Genomic DNA, 21,737 nt, shown 5'->3' on the forward strand with positions numbered 1-21,737 from the left:
TCTGATCTCTCTGTCCTACACAAGATCCCATTTCTCACTTTTTAGACCAGAAAGGTTGGGGGAGGGCTTCTCTTAATGCTCTTGCTTTCTGTGCTGAATCTATAGCTCTAGTATTTGGGTTGATTTTAATCCAGTGTTGGAGATAAGGAAATTTTTTAAAAAGCCAAGAAATTTATCAGATTGCTCATAATTCTAGTTCTTCCTCAGTCTGTGGGGTTTTGTTTATTTTTCAATCTTCGGATAACTTTCTATGCATTTTTGTTTATGATTTTAGTTGTATTTAGTATAGGATTATCAGAAAAAGCAAGATACACTGTACAATTTTAATATAGCTTTATCTTAAATAGTGCACAGGCCATAATTCTCCCCAAATATTGACTATTTACCTGAAAATAAAATTTAATTGGGAATCTTGTATTTTTGTTGAATAAATCTAGCAGTCCTAATTCAGTGGGAAGCAGGGTAGAATGTATTTATTCCATCTTACCCTGAACAGAAACTTTACCCCATTATTTAAACAGCTGCCTACCATTTCGTTTTATGGAGGAACAGAATGTATTTAGCCACTTCAGTATTGATAGATATGTAAGCATTTTTCAGTTTTCTCCGCTTTTAAATAATGCCACAGTGACATTCATTTATATTTCTCTTTGCATACTTTCAGTCTCAGTTTCTTTATGCAAATAGGGAAGTGCAACTGCCTATCTCAAAAGGTTGTTGTGAGAATCAAATTATATGATGTGTGTGAATATGCTTAGTAAGCTGTTAAAGACTATAGAAAGTATTTCTCAACACTTGCCTTTTAGTTGCAATAGACTTATAAGCATACATATTTAGCTTTCCTATCAGATTAAAAGAGAAGCCACAGTAACAAAGCCACAAAGCATCTGGGTAGTAGCTGTATAGATTTTGTACTATGCAGCTTCATAATCAGTTCTATTAACTTCTATCACAGTACTTTGTTTTTAGATGATTCTAAATAAATAATAGTTGAATAAGACAATTAAATTGCCTTCATTTGCCTTCATCTTCTAACACTTCCTTCTCTCTTAGATATAGCTCATTAATTATATTTGTCTCAGATTCCTTTCTCAAACTACTTTCTGTTAAAGTGAATTCATAAAGCCATTTTTATTCAAGTTTTATAATAATTTTACCAAGTTTCCAGATGATTCAACCAGGCCCAGGAACCCCTGATCCAAAATACTGTCCCAATAATGCAGACATTAATATCCTTTGTACTGAATCATAGATTGTGAGTCATTTGATCTTGCCTCAATACAGCCAAGATTCTAGTGGTTGCAAGTGACAGGAAACAGAACTTAAATTATCTTAAGCCATAAATGTGGGTGCACATGGCTGAAAAATCCAGAGGTAGCCTTAGCTTGCCCTAACAGCTCAAATCATGTCATCATCATGATCATGGACACTCTAGATCTCCCTTCCTGATTGCAAAAATGGTGGAGGCACTTCTAGAGCTTACATTTTCAAACCACACTTTCTGGTGGTGGTGGAATCTTTTTAACTAACTCCTGAAGAAGAGAGGAAATTTCTTCCCAGAAGTTCCAGCAATTCTCTCATTGACTCTAATTCCCAATCAAATCACTGTGGCCAGGGAGTGGAAAGTGCTGATTGGTTTGTCTTAAAGACCACCCTCTGGTATGGAGAAAGGGTGCAGAAACAGTACTGGAGTCAGTGCCACAAGTGCTCCACAGGAAACTTCTGTGTTTCAGTCTCATTTCAGACATCCTCCAGAAATACCTTATTTCCCCTTCAACTCTATTACTTTATTTCTTCTTGTTGATACCAAATCTACTTTCCAGAAGCCTGCTTAATAGTAGATTCTATTTAATGAAAATGTTTTTCTAAGGGTCTTGTAATTTCCTTACAGATAAATGTGAATTGTAATTAATCATTTTTTAAAGAGGTGAGTCTCTATCTCCACTGAAAATCTTGTGTCATCATGCACCTTTGCATTTAATTCAAAGTGAAAACACCAACTTCCTCATCCAAAGGAAGGTTTAACATATGGTTGCAGGTTGGTTCTCACGTTTAATTGAATTTAATTATAATGATTTGCCTGGGCAACAATTATCCCAACTGAATGGGAAGAGGATAACAGTTTTCATTAAAATGCAGAATCAATTGGGCAACTGAAAGCAGCCTTGGACTGGGACAGACAAAATTATCTTAGATTTAAGAAATGGCCAACAGCTAAGAAGATGAAGCAAATATGTGCTCTCACTCTGTGGATTTTTTTTTTTTTTACCAATGTCTTTAAATATATTTAAAAACAAACTAATCAACCAATAAGCAGCAGCAGCAGCTCAGACTTAGAGGTCAGGGAGAGGGTAACCTATTCTACTACCTAAGCAGTTTCCCCTCTGGCTCAAGCCAAGGGAGAGCGAGCCACTAATAGGAAAATTGATGCAAATTAAAAGCATGGGAGTTTCAAGGCTAACTTCTGTTTCCCCTTTCATCCCATTTTTGTCTTTTCTCAGATCCATTCCATCTCCTTAGGCGACAGCCCTACTCCCTCTGTTTATAAACAGAAAATGTCATTGAATCTGACAAAGAGCAGGCAAATATGGGTAAGTCCGCCTTCCTTAGAGTGTGCTCACTGACCCATAATGGATAGTAGCCCTCGTTGCCCATGGAATGCAGGCTAAATAGCTTCCAGGTTATTGTTCTCTGGTTACTGAGCAACCATGAAGTTTTGCCAGTTCTTCCCTGCCACTCTGTTAATCTCCTTGCATAATATCCAGTGATCCAACCATCTGGTCCCTTTGCTCCTGTCTTGTCTATCCCATTTTCTTAGGCCCTTATTCTCATCTGCCATCAGGGAATCCCACTGCCCACCTTTCATGCCTGGTCTCATCCCCCATCTTCCCATTCTCCCACTTCCTCATCTCACTGCTTCTATCCCTCTACAGCTTTCTCTTTCCCTGATTGCCCCTTTTCTTGCAATCATAATTGTGTCTGAACCTTGGCAAAGGGAACAAATACTCTGAAAGATGTTAATGATTCTGATGGAAACAGCTGGTTCCTCTGAGTTGGAAATGAATATGAGGGAGGTGAATGATACTTGTGAAAGAAACAAGTAGAAAGGAAGAGTTCAAATAGAAAATCTTTACCTTCCTTGGCATCTTTCTGAATTACTACATCATTTCTTTGATCTCTCTTGTTTACCAAAAATGTAGCTAAGAGATTTATGAATGGGTATGTGTTAAAACTGCCTCTGAAGTGGAAATTTTCAATGTGTTGTTATTAGTCTTTCTTATGGTTTGAATTTGGAATGTCTCACAAAGGCACATGTGTTGAAGACTTGTTCCACACCTGGTGGAGCTATAGGGAGGTGGTAGAACTTTTGGAGGTGAGGCCTATTTGAAGGTCACTAATGATGTGTCTGTGAAAGTCATGTAATGTCCTTGGCGCGCTCTCTCTCTCTCTCTCTCTCTCTCTCTCTCTCTCTCTCTCTCTCTCTCTCCCAGCAGCCATGAAGTGAGCAGCTTTGTTCTGCTGTGCCCTTCCACCATGATGTTCTACCTCACTTCAGGCCCATAGCCTGAAGTTGACATGGAGTCAGTCAACCATGGACCAAAACCTCTGAAGTCATGAGCCAAAATAAACCTTTCCTCCTTAAATTTACTCAAATCAACTTAGTTTTTTTTCAGATATTTTGTCACAGTGATAGAAAGCTAACACAGTCTTGGCTTTTACCTCAAATGAGGGGATTTTGAGGCGGTTATAAAAATGAAAATTAGAAATTAATCCAAACATCAAATTTGTTGGAACCATTTATAACATTTTGTTCTTGATTAGATAATTAATTAGGTAGTTCCTGGTCACCCTTTGTATTACTTTTTGTTCTTTTTCAAAAATTTGCAGATTGTGTTAATCAAGGCCCCAATAGGAAAGAGATGACACCCTTAGATTAGGAAAACTGGAAGAGTTTAATAAAGGGACTATTTACAAAGGTACAGAAAGGTGTAGGGGACCATAATGGACAGCAACAGGAGCCAAGGCCTCCCTCGCCAGCCCCAGACCTAAGGAGGCAAGAGGAGAAAGGACTTACTGAATTTCCAAGGAGACTGTCATGGAGAAAGGATGCCCTCTGTAGGCATTGGGGTCTTCCATTGAGGAATGCAGCTTGGACTTTTTCCTCTTGATCTCCCCACTGGGTCTTCCACTGGCTGAGCCCAACACAAAGCTAGAGATCAAGGGAGCCCACTGATGCAGTTTGTACAAGTCAGTCACCAGGTTAGAGGTTTGTTGGAGAAGCGAGGAGAGCAGATCTGGAGGGATGGATAGAAGAGATATGGAATGGCCGCACACGCTTCATGAGAGGAAGTCAGACTCAAAATTTGAAGAATAGTGCACACCAGTTGAAGGAGGTGTCCTGGGAGGCTGTCTGCTTTCGGTTTGCAATATTGTATTGTATTTCTTCCCTTTCTAACCTGCTGTCCAGTCCTATAAAAATTTTCAGGGTTCATGTCCCCATGGTAAGCTAATTTTTTTTTTTTTTTTGGTACTGGAGATTGAACCCAGGGGTGCTCTACCACTGAGATATATCCCCAGTACTTTTATTTATTTTTTTTATTTTGAGACAGGGCCTCACTAAGTTGTCCAAGCTGGCATTGAACTTGTGATTCTCCTGTCTCAGCCTCCTGAGTTGTAGGATTACAGGTGTGTGCCACCACTCTCAGCCCAGCATAAACTAATTCTTAAATTCAAAATAAAATCAGCATATGTTGAATGAGAAAGAACAGAGGTGGAGGTAGAGCAAATCTTGTTCTCATGGACCCTACTCTACTGCCCACCTCTAAACAGGACAGAGCCTGGGTGAGGTAGGTAGAAAGGGAATCTGGTTTCCCCTAGAAGGCATTATTACTGGGTACCCTGCTATGACACTTAACTCCTTCTTACCTCCTTATCCTATTCTCCCCATTTTTTTTTTTTTTTTTTTTTTTTTTTTTTTTGGTACTGGAGAGCTTTACCACTGAGCTGCACCCTAGCCCCTTCTAAAAATTTTAAATTTTTTTAAATTTTGAGACAGAGTCTCACTAATTACTAAGGGCCTTACTAAATTTCTGCTGCTGGCTTTGAATTTGTAATTCTTCTGTCTCAGCCTTCCAAATCACTAGGTTTACAGGTGTGCGCCACTGTGCCTGGTCATATTCCTAATTTCTAATGGCCAGTGTTTTTGACCTCAGAGTTACAATTAGGGAAATTTCCAAACCAGCCCTTCAGCTACAAAGGGAATTTCAGGTTTTTTAAAAATAAACTTTAGATATTCTCTGGGTTCCCATGTGTCTTTAATCCCTGTTACTGTGGGCCCCCAAAAGGGGACTGGGAATTTGAGGACCTGCAGGAGGCTTAGCCACTGCTGAGATCTGCATCTGAAAATGGCTCAGTGCTTAAGGAGCGGGGTGGGCATCTACAGAGGAAGAACACTGTTAACTCTATCAAGTGGTACAGCTGCCAGGTGTCAGGGTATTGGTAAAAACATACAAGTCAATTTCACCTCCCTCTAGCAGCAGTTAAGTTTTTTATCCTCTTGAAATTGAAACTAGGACCTTGAGTGCTATTATGCCAGAGATCTGACCCTGAGCCACCCCCCAATCCCTGCACTCTACTTTTTTTTTTTAATTGGGGAGGATTGAATCCAGGGGTACTTTACCACAGACCCACATCCCCAGTCCTTTTTATTTTGGGACAGGGTCTCACTAAGTTTCTGAGACTGCCCTTAAACTTGGGATCCTCCTGCCTCAGCCTTCTAAGTTCATGTGATTACCGTGGTATATCAGCCCAGTCATATCCTCTGGATTAACTCATGGGTTTCATTCCCAGCTCCACCCAAAAAAGTTAATGTACCTTGAGAGGCAAACTCCTGGAAGATGGGGACCTGGAATGTGAAGCCCTTCCCCAGCCCTAATTACATTCTCTTAAGAAATATTGTTTCAGGGTCAGATCAAATTCTACCAGATGCCTGGACCCTCCCTTATCACTAACCCTATCACAGTCCCTAATCACCTGGACAACCCAAACATCAAGACCCTCACAGAGAAAGCTTGTTAAGGGCCATTTGAAGGTAATAAACTGATTAAGGGGGCAGATAATTAGGGCAAAAGCTGATAATTAGGGCAACTTCCTTAAAAACTCCAACTCTGTAAATACCGCATCATCCTCTCTTCAAGGCTGTCCACGTAGTTTTTATGCTGTCAGTCAAAAGTCAAAATGTGGACCTGGGAAGGACACTGAAAACTGGGACCCCAATAAGACTACAGGACAGGAGGGGTGTGCCATCCTTCTCTCTGAGAGGACCCACTCTGTCCCTTGTGAGCGCTTCTTTTCCCTTTTCCCTATTCCTTCTAATAAACTCATGCCTAGTACTTCAAGTGAAATGTCTGGAATATTCTTGGCCTATTCACAAGAATTGGGGTGAAAAGGGGGCTGCCTCAACTTTGCGGCTCTTCTTGTACCCTGTAAAAAGTCCCCATGGCCACAGGGTTGTGATTAAAGATGAGCACCTGAAACAAGTTAGGCCAAAGTGGTACCCGGAACGTTGATTCTTGTTCCCCAAACCTTGGAGAGTGTTAGGACAGGAGCTGCTGACCGACATTTCTGCTACTAAGTGGACATTGGCCATAAGGCAACATGAGGGAGAACAGAACTCAGGTAAGGAGCCAGAACAGACTGTGGTGACAACGTCTGAGTCTTCAAGTTTGTCTGTGCCAGGAGCCAGTTCTAGGCCTGCTGCCTAAACTTACAAGTTCCCTTTTCACTCAAACTAGTTTGAATTCGATTTTCTGTCACTTGGAACAGAAAATTTCTTAAATTTATACAAAATATTCTAGCCAAGTAATCTGTATAAGACTTTTCCTTAAAGGCAAAACCATTGTCCCATTAACTTGCATTATGGAGAATATTTTTCCTTCTCAAAAAGAGTATCTCCAATAGTCACTGCAAATCCCACTCCCCAGCACCCATTAGTCTGGCAAACAGGCCATATCTTACACAGGTTCTTTGGCATCCCTTCCTTCACAGTGGGGATTTCTCCCTTTAGTCCTATGCTTGTGTGGTTTGGCTCTCATCTTGCTTTATTCTTAATTTTCACAATGATTAACAGTGGGGATCCACCCCTAGATATGGCCATGTATAGATACAACTGGAACATTAATACTCAGAGAATCACAGAATGTGGAGTGAATTTGTTCCTCACTTTACTGATCCTGCAGGCTCAATAGTTTATCTGAATGGAAGTTGTGTTCATACACATAATAAGTGAACATGAACCTGGCCACTTTGTGGCTTCAGGGCAGGGGAAGGAAAGAGATACAGTTTTACAGATACACGGAAATGACCCTCATAGCCATTCTGCTCCTCAGACATAAGTGGTGGGAATATGAGGTTAAGAGAATAAATAGTTCTATAAAATGGGTCTACTATGCTGACCCCCACATGTTTTCTTTTTTAAAAAGCAATTTTACTTCAGTCCTTCCTGGCTTAAGTTCACAGGATTTGTTACATTCCTTAGCAAAATGCCTGCTGTCTGTGGGAGAAAAGAAGAACACAAGTTACCCTGAAATGGGGTGTGTGTGGAGGGCGGAACTTTTGTGATCCTTTCACAGACCATATCCTAGGACTCAGAGAGTTAAGGATAATGCCCTCTAACCATAAAATCTATAAGAATAGGTTCCAATTAAAACTGGTCACCATGGGCCAAAGTGACCTAGAAATGTCATGATGATAGGGATTCAAAAAGTTTGATGTTGTCTTGCTATCAGTCAAAAGTCAAGAGGTGGACCTGAGTGGGACTCTCTGAAAAGTTCCCTGGGATCCCAATAAGACAGTCCCTCTCCTCTCTGAGAGGACCCACCCTGTCCCTGAAGAATATCCATTTTTCTCTTTCTTATCCCTGTTACTCTGAGTGACATATCTGAAATATTTCTGGCTTTATTATAAGAATTGGGACTTGAAGGGGGACTTTTGCTCTGCCTCACTTTCCCAGGACGCCCTAACCCTGTAACACTTGGGTGATGGTGGAAGCAGTGGTTAGAGTTGGACCTGAGTGCCAGCTTCTCTGTATTCTGATTGCACAAGGATGAGAGTAGCTATGCTGTGAAGCTGGGGCCTGAACTCAGCAGGAGAGGGCCCCCATGGGGAGTGCTCTAGGTGGGTTAGAAAGGCCACAGCCACTGCTCTTTCTGGCTCACCATAGAATAGCTCCACTCTCATCAGCAGACTGGGCCCTGCCCTCTGTGATGGATGTTTAGGTCAGGGAAGGATAGGGCATGATTCTTTTCCTCAAGCAAATGACAAAAAGTGGAAGGGTGAGTTATCTTCTTTCCTCATCTGGAATAGCACAGTGATTTGACTATAGATTCAGAGAGATTGGGTTCAAGTTCTATCACCATCTTTATAACTGCCTGGCTTCTATAAGATGGAAACAATAATAGTACCTACTTCATCAGGTTGTGATAATTAAATGAGATAACTTTCACTAGAGCAGTTATAGTCTTCAGTAAATGTTAACTTGTAAAGGAGAATGGAGCACACAATAGAATATTTCTTGAAAGCAAAATATCATTCTATGATCAGCTCGCCTCCATTTCCCTTTACACATGAGCCTTCCAACAGCTATTCCTTGTCACACAGTTGAAAAATGACTGTGGCTCACATTGCATTTCAAATAATCCAAGAACTGTGCATCAAGCTTAGGGTCTGAAATTAACTTTGCATTTATATTGTTCAGGCTAGTTGCTCTTCAAGCACAATTATAATCAGAAAGCTAGCACTAAAAATAGTACTGATTCTCATTTTTCTCTCAGAGTTATCTGCTGCCACAGTGTTTCCCAGGCATGTTTATTTACTTGATTCATACCAGCAAATCTTTTCTCTTAATAGCCTGACAACAATAAGTTGAATTCCACAGCAATGCTCAGTTCAGGTAAAATCTTTATTACTGGTGAAGTGGCTATTTTTCCCCTGAAAATCTCAATGGAACTATAGGTTCACACGAGAGTTGTGTGAACAATTTTGAAGTGAAAAAATCAGAGGGCCAAAGTAGAATCTTCATTTTGGCAATTCCAGGACATTTTTGTCTCTGAGGAAGATGACAATTCAGCCTTCAGAATTCCCCCAATTCCCTTATCACTGCTCATATTGTGCTCTGTATGTGAGTGTGATTTTAGTGCTAGGCAGAGAGACTGGATTGACTGCTCCCTGTATGTCTTGCTTTCTCTCCATGTCTCTCACTCACAGTTTGGCAGTGAACTCTGGGGGTAACTTGAGAGCAAGATGCCAACCAGTAAGGTAGATCAAGATACCATAATAATGGAAACATTTCACCCTGGGGCATTTCCTCTTAACTTGTCTCTCATAAATTAAAGATTAAACAATTTGTAGTCCTCGTGGGGTTATTAGATGAGAACCATTGGCTGTTGGTTGGGGAATTATTCACTCCTCTCCTTCTTCCTCTCTAACATCTAATGTATTTCTTCCATAAAAATAAGTATAAATAAATAAAAGGAAGGAAAGCAATATATCCATCCAACCCTGAGAAAAAGCAATAGGCCCTCTGAGGACATAGCTCTGTAATCTGTGGGCTCCAAGTGTTCACTGTGGAGCTGGGAGATTTGCAGCCCAAGCTGTCCATGAAGTAGCATCTGAAACAAGCTGGAAAATTGTGTTTGGGGAGGAAAGGGGGAGCATGGTGAAGGTAGGAAGGAAGGGAAAGAAAGTAAGCAAATTGAAACAGGAATGGAAAAGAAAAAATAAAACAAAACAGAAAATGGAAAGCCAACCCAACCAAACCAACCATTTTTTTAATATTTCTCCTTTAGTCTTGGGGAAGGACCATGCATTGTGACTGGGCCTGAAGCTAGAGGAAATGTGAGAGAGTGGGAGGTTTTAGCCCTGGCTCCAAGAGCCACTCGCTCTGAGATCGCCAGCAAGGCTTGGGGCTGCTTATGCCACATATGTAAGATGAAGGATCCTTACCGTGGCCCAAGCCATCTCCTTGGGTTGAATGAAAGAGGATGAAGTAATATGAAAACTTATGAACAACTGAAAAGGCTCATATAGTGTACTATATTATCAGTTTTTTTTTTTTTCCTCAGAGAATGTGTATTCAGCATCTTCAACCTTCTCTGGTTCTTCCCTCCCTCAGAAAATACAGTGCTTATTATAAGCCATCTTTGGCTCTTTCCAAAATCTTCCATCATCAAGTCATATGCCATTTTATTCTTAGCAAAAAGTGAAGGTATGGACCTTTCTCTGTCACTAATTCCCAAAGGTAGGAACAGCACCAGACATTTGTTGTGATAATGTCTCCAGTCAGGCTTTCCCACTGACGAGACAGATGACTGGAGCTCACCATCCAGTTGGCCATCATTCTCTGGCTAATCTTCTCATATGACATGCAGGGTTGTCATCCTTTTCTGCCAAGCATAGTCATGGTGTCAATATGGAGGGACATGGCTAGCATGCAGCAGAGCTCTGTGGTCCTTGGAGGAATCCAAGTGGCTTAGATTGGAGCTCTAATTAAAACCATTTCTTGGGTTTGATTGAGTGGGAGTCCTCAGCATACATAACCACCTAGTCATAACCAGATGGTGCTGATGCCAAATGTTTGTGAAGTCTATCATTTTTTATCCCAGAGCTTATTAAGATGCTGGGGCTAAAGTAACACATTGATCTTATTCAGATTGATGATCAAAGCAGGGATTTCCATAATTTTTCTTGGTTTGAATACTTGAGAAGATTTGGAGAGCCCCTGTAACTCCCTGGAGTTTCTATTCTCTGTGGCATGTTGGGTAAGATATATAGCCCCTCAGACATCAATCTTTTTGTTTTTAACCAATCATGGCAAGAGGATGTTATATGCATCATAATCACCTTGGTTTACTGTTAAACTTCCCTCATTGTTTTCATGTTTAAGCACTTCATTCATTCACATAACATTAATTATTTGAGTAACTCCATACTATCAAAAAGCCAACAAATATTTATAAAGTGTCTGTGAGGACTATGAAAGGGATACCCTCAAGGGATTTTTATTGTTCAGCTTGATACATATATTTCCATTAAAAATATGGTACAGAACATTTCTCAGTGCCAAATGAATGGTAGAGAAAATAAGTGCTGCAAGAGTGCTGCAGAGGAGAGACCCCACACACTAAAGTGGTCTAGGAAGAGTCCACAGAGGAAAGAGGACATCAGTTGGGCCTTGAATGAGTTTAAGCAAGATTTGGAAGGCCTGAGAAAGTGAAAGACAAATGTGTGGGCACCCAGTAGAAGCGAAGGCTGTACAGAGGCAGGTTTGCACAGGGCAGAGACTGACTCAAAAGCAGAGGGACGCTTCAGTGTAAGTGCCTAAGACCACAGGCTTTGATGTTAGCTGGCTACCTCCTCTTGTGACTTTGGGAAAGTTATTAATCATTTCAGGTTTATTTTTCTCACTTATAAAGTGAAGTTAATGCTTTTTGGCTTGAAGGATTGTCATGAGGAGTAAATGGTATCATACATTAATGTGCTTAGCGCAGTGCCTGGCACATAGTAAACTATCAATAAATGGTAGCAATTATTAGTAATTCTAATAATGTTAGTTGATTGTGGAATTTATCTCTTTTTTTCCTGGAGAAAATGGGAAGCTATTGAAGATTTTTCTGCAGAGGTGTGACAAGATCAAAATGGTCTTTTTGAAAGATGAATGAGGAAGTGGTATAAGAATATGTAGAGAGATGAGGCTAGTAGAAAACAACTTAAGTCATTTGGCTGTGTAGTAATGACCTTGATCATCATGGAGGTAAGGAAGAGATGGAAAGAAAAGCATTTGCACCAATTTGCATGATTGCTTTCAGGAGATAAAAGAATGGAAAGTTTCTAAGATCCAAATGTGGACTCCTTTGTAAGGAAATGGTTCTAACTTTAATTATGTGTCTAGGGATAGTATTAGTCTAGGAATTTTCATCGTATCATTTTTATACCTTAAAAAATTTTACATGTAGTGAGGCTATATATAAAATGTGTTCTTTTTAGGAATACTAAAACTAAAAATTGAATATTTTTATTCAATTTCAAGAAATTTTTTTTAAACTCCCAAGATTTGTAAAGTGATATTAAGAGATATCTTTTTTACTTTTACATTTGTATGGTTTTGCCCATCTTCTCCTTTTTTCCATTTCATAAGGAATTAGAGTAAATTGATTTTTTTATTTAGATCAATAACTTGAAAAACTCAACTTTTTGGTTTCTGAAAATGGAAGAAAAAGTTCTACTATGATCAGAACCAGAATTTTGTTCTTATCCAAAGGTAATATTTGCTATCAACCTGTAGGTCACAGCCTGATGCCATTCGTTAAAATACTCCAAATTCCTTAAGATTTAAATAGACTTTAAGGCCTTGTGAGCGCCCCCCACCCCCCCCCCCCCCCAGTGCTGGGGATTGAATCTAGCATCTCAAGTGTACTCAGCAAGCACTCTACCACTGAGCCACATCCTAACCCTTTGTATTTTTAAATTTTGAAACAGGATCTCTCTAAATTACACAGGCTGGCCTTGAACTTGTAATCCTCCTGCCTCAACCTCCTTAGTAGCTGGGATTACAGGAGTATACCACCATCTCCAGCTTGTTCATACTTTTTTAAAGAGCCAAAGAGACCAGGCACTATAACACCTGCCATTGGGACACTTAATTTTATCCTTAGCAAAGATTACCATGACATTGTAAAGTTCTATAACTCTTATTTGCTGGACATTTACTAAAATAATTTTCCTTTTTCAGCTACAAAAACAAATCAATTCTAGACTTCTCCTAAATGAAATAGGTAGAATTTAGCCATGTGACTGTGTGAGCTCTTACAGAAAACAAGATGCCCTCAGGAGCTGTTTCTGTAGCATTCACCTTTCCACATACAAATATAATAGAAAATGACTTTGTTAGCTCAGTCTTTTTTTTTATGGGACCCAAATTGTGATAATTATGTAAGATTCTATCTCTTTTGACTTTTATATAAAATTAGGATATTGTAGTCATTTGTAGGAGTATAGATTTTTTTGTTTAATGTCATAGGAGACCAGGTTATATAATGGCTGCACCTGCCCTTGGTAGGTAGTGAACACAAGACCTTCCACACAGTGCCACAGACCAAGTACATTTTCCTGAGAAATCTGTTACAGGAATTATCATCTATACTTCCTCTTCCTCCTACCACCACAACAAAATTGATCCTGACAGGGAAGGATTGATGTCCATATGATAAGCAAGGAGTGACAGGGCTAGGAAAAGCTTTCATCAATTAATTCATTATTGATAGAGACTTACTTATATCTGATGTAGGCAGTAGATGAAACAACAACAACAAAAAAAACTTGAGACATCAGCTTTTCTGATCTCAGTGTAAAATGAGATTATCTTCCTGGATAGCTACTTCCTTCTGGTCTCTGTGCAGCAGAAGAGCAGAGGCTGAACTGTCTCTTGAGGAATCTTTAAGGGGCAGCCTTAGACCCCTATCCCACCAAAGGAGAGAATAGAGTCAGCATGAATTTAGATTTGCTTTAAACAGCCAAGAACAAAACCAACTCAAGGTAACTTAGGTGGGAAAGAGAATTTATTAGGACAATATTAGAACATGCCACCCAGCCTAATGAAAAATTGAAACCTTAGGGATTGGTACAGCTATGAGCACATCAGGGTAGTGATAACTTTTCTTCTATGGAACACAGTGAGTTCTTGAAGCACTGCTATTGAACACAGTGAGTTCTTGAAGATTTTGGATCTCCATTCAATATTTCATATTCACTGCAGAGAGACTTTAATTGTCCAACTAATAGAAGGTGTGTCTATCTTTGGGCTAATTAACTGAGGCCACTAGGACAGAGTCAAGTAAGTAACAGATAGATGGTTACCAGAAATCCTCACTATGGAGAGCTGGAACAGTTCTGTAAGAAGTTGACAGAATAAGTTCATACCACTGGCTCCTTATTGCTTTGCAATGAGCTTGGGGAACTGATAAATATTCCTCAAAAGGGGAGGAAAACTCATTATCCTCTAAGGCATTAAAAATTGCTTCAGATATTTGAAAAATCTCTACTACTTCCATGAAATGATGGACCGTTAAGTTCCATTACTAGTATATAGTTGCATAACAAATGACCCCCAAACTTAGTGGCTTAAGACAATTGTTGTTACTTTATCACCTTGCTATGGGTCAGCAGTAGGATGAGCTTAGTTACCACTTCTACTGATGTCATCTAGAGTCACTCATGTGGCTCAGACATCTAGTGGCTTCATTGAAGCTGAATAGTTCAAGGTGCCTCCACTCACCTGGCATTTAGTGTTGGTTATTAGCAGGTTCCTTTTCATAGGTCTTCTCTCCTCAATCAGGCTTCCTCACATGGCATCAGTGTGTTCCAAAAGGCATCTTGAGGTCTAGTCTTGGAAGTTCCATTTTCATATTTACTTCATTTTACTGTTCAAAGCAAGTCACAAGGCTAGCCCAGACTCAAGGGCAGAGGAAACAGGCCCTCTCTCTCTCTCTAGGAATGCCAAAGTCACAATAATACAGGGATGAGAGGGATTATTATATCTGTATTTGCAAATAATCTATCATGCCTGGTTCTGACATGTGTTAAAAAACATTAAAAAATAGTCAAGCATTTAAAGCCCACATCCAACCTTAGCTAAAGTTGTATGCCAAGGTGTAACAAATTAGTAGCTAAACATGACCCTTAAAAAATCTATAATTCACAGGACAGTTGTGAATAAGACACAGAAATCATGCTGGACTGAAATTCAGGGGGATTAGATTATAGACTCAGTCTTATTATCAATTTTCTCCACAAATTTTACAAAGTATTAACCTCTAAGTCTTATGTTCCTTGTGAGTCATATAAGGAAATGTACAAATCACATGGCTATCAGAGACAGAGCTCTGTGAATTATAAAAATGATATACAAATCAAAGTCATTGACAACACCTCAAATCATGAAACCTTGCTTTCCTCTTCTCCTCTACTTAACATGTTTTAAAACAAGGAATAATCTCAGGCCTATGTAGCTACAAAAAATATGTTTTTACAAAGTTTTTCTTTCATCTGAATGCTTTTTGATGATTTGCCTGTGAATGAAGTGCAATCTATGGTTTTTCTAAGAGTACAAAAAATGTGTGAAATTAAAATACCCAAGAGGAGAGTAATTGGATGTATCCATTTGGAGAATAAAGGAAAGTGTGTGGAAAAGAAAATGAGCTTAAAAGCATAACAGAGACCGTGTCATTTAGACTGTGTAAGAATAATTAGGCAAGATTCCTCTGTGTAGATAGTTTTAAGAGGAAATGATTTGAAATGGTAGAGCATATGCCAAGCCAGGTATGAGAGCTGAATACACAGCTAACTTTGAAGAAATGAAAAAGACTCTTTAAAATGAAACAACTAATTTCATTAGGGAATGCGTAGTGACAAATATAAAATAACCAGATGTTGGTATTTTCAGAGAAAAGGCGAAACTGGCAGAAAGTGCGAGGACTTAGGACAGCCTTGTGCAGTCATTTCAGTAAATAAATGAGAATATGAATATATCCCCCAGAATTTCCTAACCTGCATCTATCCCTTGCAGCAGATTGGGTGACACATTTTACCACGTCTCCTTGTTCCATTGATGACAGCTCACCTTGCAGTTTCTTGGACAGCCACGGTCCTACCGTTAAGCACCCACTGAGTATCCACTTGTATTTCCCCAGTATCTTGAATATCTGGAAGTGAAAGGAAGATATTGCCCCCTAGGACAATACTCAGGTAATGGACACAGGATCAGTGCTTCAGCTTCCAGTGCTCCAGGGTAGGGTTGGCAAACTTGGACCCGAGGGCCAAATCTACCTGTTCTTGTAACTAAAGTTTTATTGGAACTTGGTTTTGCCTATTTATTTACATATTGTCTATACTTACTTTTATGTTACAAAGGCAGAATTGCATAGTTACAACAAAGACTGTGTGGCCTGCAAAGTGGAAAATATTTAAGTACATAACTTGCTATGGAAAATGATTGCCAATCTCCGCTCTAGTGGGGATTCTGAGCATTCTGTAGGATTCCTCAGAAGGTTCCCAGCAAGACTGAGACCCAGATGTGCATAGCAATAAACAGAACTTTAATGCACACATTATTGGCTTTTGACTTTTCCTTATTTCTCTTTTCCTTGCTCCCTCACCTCTGTTTCTTAGGATCTCTTTACAGATAAACTCCCTGTAACCGAGACATTACTTTGGGGGAAATAAAACTCAGCTGGAACTCAATCCTTCTTGGTAGTTTTTTTTTCATAGTGTACTTATGAGATCTTGCTTTATTATTTACTTTGTGATTCATCACACATACTATGCATAAAACTGAAGCACATACACATGACCTATCACTGAACAAATGTTTTATGAAATGATGTTTACCTTTCCTTATGCCTTACTTACTTTTTCTCATTTTGTTTTACTCTCTTACATTTCATGTTAAAAAAATAGTCTGGTCATGACAAATTAAACTGATTTAACCTAGTCTTAGAGGTCTATTTGCCAGTTTTTGAATCTAAAGATGTGAGTGGCTGTAAGCAAAAATTGCTCACCTTGGTGTCCACGAGACCTTGATCAAATGGTCAGGCTAACGAGATGCAGACTATGTAACTGGAAGTTGGAGTAGGAGCACTAGTTTATAAAGACAGAAATGCATTGAAGCTACCCTAGGAAGAACACAGAGAATGAAATGGGGGGCCTAACCAATGAGGAATCAGAAACCTGGAGTTAGGATGAAAGAGGAAGAGAGAGGACAAAAACCTGTGAAAAGGTAAAGCTGACAAGAATTACAGAACATCTCTGTTTCCTTATTGCATAGAGTAGGCACCCGTGTGCAAAGCAACAAATCACATCTTAATGAATATAAGCAGGCAGTTGGAGTCCTCCCTATATTTAAAAATTGATTGTCTTCCATCAGTTTTAACTTAGGCCATTGTTATCTCTTTATCATGATTTCCTCCTGCTTAATCTTACTCTATTTGGATTCTTCTACCACTGTGATTTCTCCTTCATGGTCTTTTTGGCTGCATTGTCTTCTAAATATTTTTAATAGTCTTATTTTTTATTTCTATTGCCTTTATCCTAATCTTGAGCTTTATCAGCTCCTCATTATATTTTGAAATAATTCTCCTGATCTCCCTAACCTCTCCCCATTTAGTTATTTATTTATTTTTTTTCACAAAGCCATGGTGGTTATCTTCTAAACTGCCCAGGCAGGGTCTGAATCAGTGAAACAGAAACCACATGAAGAATTTTAACCAGGGATGAATTTGGTAAAGCTAACTGTACTTATGAAACATTGGAAAGGCTCTAAGACTCTATGTCAGAAAAGGCTTCCAGGGGCTCTGAAGTTTGCCAGTTGCTCTACAATGTGAAAATATCTTTATGGCAATAAATGAAGTAGCTGCTGTAGCCCAGGCTAAGGACACAGAAAACCATTACTGAAGTTCATATTTGACTGGAGTACCAATGTGGGCGCTTCACACACAGCAGAATGAGAAAAATCTAATGTCTCCTGAAGTTCACATACCTGTCTGCCACCATTGGAGGAATAATCATGGCTTCTGATTTCTTTTTACCTTCTGATCTTGCCGGATTCCAAATTGGTGGACTTTAATCTGGAACATAACTAACAAAGCGTCTGGGAAATATGTTTTCAGATTTCCAACACATACAGTACAGGAGAGAGCATGGAAGATTTGGAATGGCTGTGGGACTACAGATAATCTGGCACACTTATAAAATAAGATCAAAACTGTTCAACAAAGACAAGTCATATCCTTTATAAGCCAATATCTTTAGTGCTGACATTATTGAAGGGCTGTCTTGCAGTGACACGGCTGCACATTATGAGTTCATGCCTCTATACTATTGTGTATGCTGTTTCCCAGGTGTGAGAGTCTTCTCCCCACTCCAGCAGAGGCCTTCTTGAAGACTTCTATCTATTCTGAAGATCCCGATGCAAATATTCCCTCTTCTATGAAGTTTCCTTGATTATCTCCAGTAGGATTGACCCTGCCTTGTGCCATCATTATACTTTAAACTCACCTTTTTATTTATGCACCTGCTTCTTCCACTATACCTCCTCATTTCTTCTTTACCTCTACCCATCCCCCACAGCACCCTGCCTGGTGTTTGGCTTATAATGGGCATTCAATTCACAAATGAGTAGGTGAAAGATTCCATAAGGTACTCTTCCTCTTATAGTTTTGATCTGAAATGTCCCCCAAAGGCTCATGTGTTGAAGGCTTGGTCCTTAATATAGCAATGTTCAGAGTGGGGCTTTTGAGGGTGACTGAATCATAGGAGCTCTCACGTCATCAATGGATTAACCCATCGATAGACTCTTTCTCCTTCTCTTTCTCTCTGCTTCCCTGCACGAGTCGAGTGCTTTTGTTCTGCTCTGTAGACTCTGTCATGATGCTCTGCTTCACCACAGGCCCATAGCCATGGAGCCAGCTGACCATGGACTGAAACCATGTGCCAAAATAAATCTTACTTCCTCTAAGTTGATTCTCTAAGGTATTGTGTCATGACAGAGAGCTGACTAACACAGCCTCAAGGTCAGAGCATCAGGGAAATTCCTTTCAAGAGATGTAAGAAACCAGATCCCTTGCAATAGACACATTTTCTAAATCCTGCCCTCTGAAAAACAGTTTAGGTAGGTGCCAGCTCCCTTCCCCTTCACAGCCCGTGTTCTTTGTAATATCTAAATGATTATTTAGCAGCTGCATGTATTTGTATATTCCAAATATCTTTTCAAATGAATTATGAATTTTGAAGTAGTGTTGGACTGTGGATGGATATTATTTGGCTTTAAAAAAAATACAGTCCCATAGAATGCGTGCTTCCTTTGAGGGACTGTGAGATTTTTGAAGAAGGAAGTAGTAATGGGCTTGGAATGGGAAAAGGGAAAACTGGCCATCTTTTTGAACAGAGAATGAGGAGGAGTGAATTGGTTTCCTAGGAGATAAGGCTCTTCTTTATGTAAGATTTTCCCACAGAAAGGCTCTGCACTGGTGTCTTCTTCTTAGTCATAAGGAGTGCACCATAGTAGATGCAGCTCAGAATTGTTTTCTGCAGCATCTATCACAGGTGAGCCTAATTGTCCAGTGTTTGGTCCTTACTTTCTCTGCTATAAGCCAATAAAAGTAACTGTAATACTAATTGCAATAGATATTTTAGTTATTTGTTCTCCTAAGCACCAGGAAAGGAGCCTTTAACATTTAATCTACTGGTAGATCATAAGCTCATCTCTCCTTCATATATTCTCTAAAACAGCCTACCCCCAACCCTCTGCTGCCTTCTGAGCCACTTCCTCCTACCAGATTTTCTCAGATTCCCTGAAAGGAAAAGAACACTCAATAGTCTCTCAGTAGCATTTCCCTTCCAAGGGACCTCTTGGCTTCAAAGGAATGAAAAATAGCACCTTATTAAAAAGAAATTGTCACTGTCTCCCGCATGCACATGGTCTGGCAGAGTCAGATTCCTTTGCACACAGCTTTTATTTGTCATCTGGAGGTAATTGAGACAGTCTTAGGTAAAACCACCCAGAAGTTAGAGGTTACCCCAGCCCCTATTTCAGCATTTTCCTCACCTCTAGTGACAATCATGCTTCTCTGAAGTCAAATTCTACATGGATAGCACTGAAATATTTCACTGCAGTTAACACGATTCTGAGTGTATTTTCAACTCATATCTCTATCCCTGAGAACTGTCACCCTTGTTGCTCTGCTCAGTGCCCTTCCATGAACTGTTCATATTTGTTCTTTGAGTACCTGAGATTCATCCAAGGCTGATCCAACTCAAGTGAGGCTGGGCAATTCTCCCTCCGAGTTAAATTGAGGCCAAGAAATGCTAGTTTCTATCTAAGCTGTGAGTGCAAAAGATGTCAAGAGCTGTGCAGTAGCCATGCAGTGGGCTGGGGAGGGGGAGATAGCAAGAGAGAAAACAAGAGATAGAGAGAGACAGAGATAAAGCGGAAGTGCACAGAGATTCAGGGCTGAGATGCTGAGGGAGCATCATGCCCAGCTGGGTTCTTGGACTCTAGTGGTTCCAATGCCCCCCTCAGAAGAGCTGAGTTGCATGAGTTTTTATCTTAAGTCAGGTTGTGGTTCCACTTGGCATTTATAATCAAAATAAGTCTGAGGAAGTCATGCACAAAGGAGAGGAAACGATGAAGCATTTAGTAACTGGTCTTCTGCATCAAGACATTGAGATAAGGAAGGCAACTGAGGAGAGTTCCAGCAAAGGATGATGTGATCATCAATCTGGGATTCAGAGAAGCAGCATGGGGACTGATGTAATGTGTGTGTGTGTGTGTGTGTGTGTGTGTGTGTGTGTAAGACACACAGAGGGGGAGACATTTAGGGCAGCTTATACAAATTCCTCAGTAAATGTGGTTTGTTGTTGTAGTTACTGAATTTCACTTCAGAGTCACACTGCAAGCTGTGAATATAGAGAGGTTCCTTGCAGAGAAGAGGACTGTAGTTTAGTACAAGAACTTCCAAACTCCTCCCCAAATACCCCCCCCCTTTTTTTTTAGGCCTTAGAAAAATAAATCGGAACGTGACAGTTTCTGCCTTAGAAAAATGTATAGCTTGAGCCGAATAGTGTCTAGATCCCTTGTATAGAAAATTTGGTGAGGATGCTGCACCATTTAGTTACTCTCCAAATCCTGGCCTTCTTACCTGGAAAACATATCAATATGCCTATAGAACCAGCCCAGATTGGACTTGAGGCATATACAGTATAACATATGCCATGGAAATGACTATTTCCTGCAAATATGGCAGGATTTCTGCAGTTTCCCCAGCCAACAGGAACCATGAGATTTCTTTCCCCTGGGGTTTCCAGCCTTCTCCCTCACCCCATCCTCTCCATCTATTTTCAGGTACCTATGCCTGTGCTCTTCCTCTAGTCTTCCAATAGATCAAACACTGCAGTGATGTTAGTTATTTTTGTTCTTTAGTGTGAAAGCTGTCTCAGAGCTAGAGACACTAGAAGCACATTACCAAGGACTGCTCAGCACAGCACATGTGACTGCTTCAGTCAGGCGTGCCACCAGGACCAGAACCCGTTCTGCAGGGTTGCAGGTCTCTCATCCCCTGCTACACTCTCTTCTTTAATGTCATTCAGTTCCCCTTTCCCTAAGTTGCTGTCTGTCCATTACTGAATCCATCTTCCACAGATCATCTGGCTACTCCAGATAGCAAGTTGCCCTTGCATACAATTTTCTCCCCAACCTTCCTGCTTTCTCTTCTCCCCACCCCTCTGCTGGATGTGTGGTGATCTGATAGGCTGTCCATCCCCAATGCTTCTAAGAGGAGCAGTGATTATTGCCCTGTACAGCATTAGTTCAAAGATGGGACAGAAGGTGACAGTACTTAGCAGAATGACCAGGAACATCAAACACCTCAATCTTGGGTTACAGTAGTTGGGGAAGGACTGTGGAGATGGAACCACACGCCACGACAGCTTTGAAGCCAGGAGTCTAATCTGTTAATGATGCTGGAGATGAGCATTGTGTGAACAGCGATGAAAAATTCAGGGAAGCTGGGAATATTAGTGTAATTTGTTAATACCAGAGAACAAACAGTGTAAAAGTTATGTTAACTTTAGTAATTTATAAGAACGACTTACCCTTTATACTTAATTACTGTATGCACCATAGCTATTAT

The sequence above is a fragment of the Marmota flaviventris genome, chromosome 3, assembly GCF_047511675.1.
Source record: "Marmota flaviventris isolate mMarFla1 chromosome 3, mMarFla1.hap1, whole genome shotgun sequence".
In the NCBI taxonomy this organism is placed as follows: domain Eukaryota; kingdom Metazoa; phylum Chordata; class Mammalia; order Rodentia; family Sciuridae; genus Marmota; species Marmota flaviventris.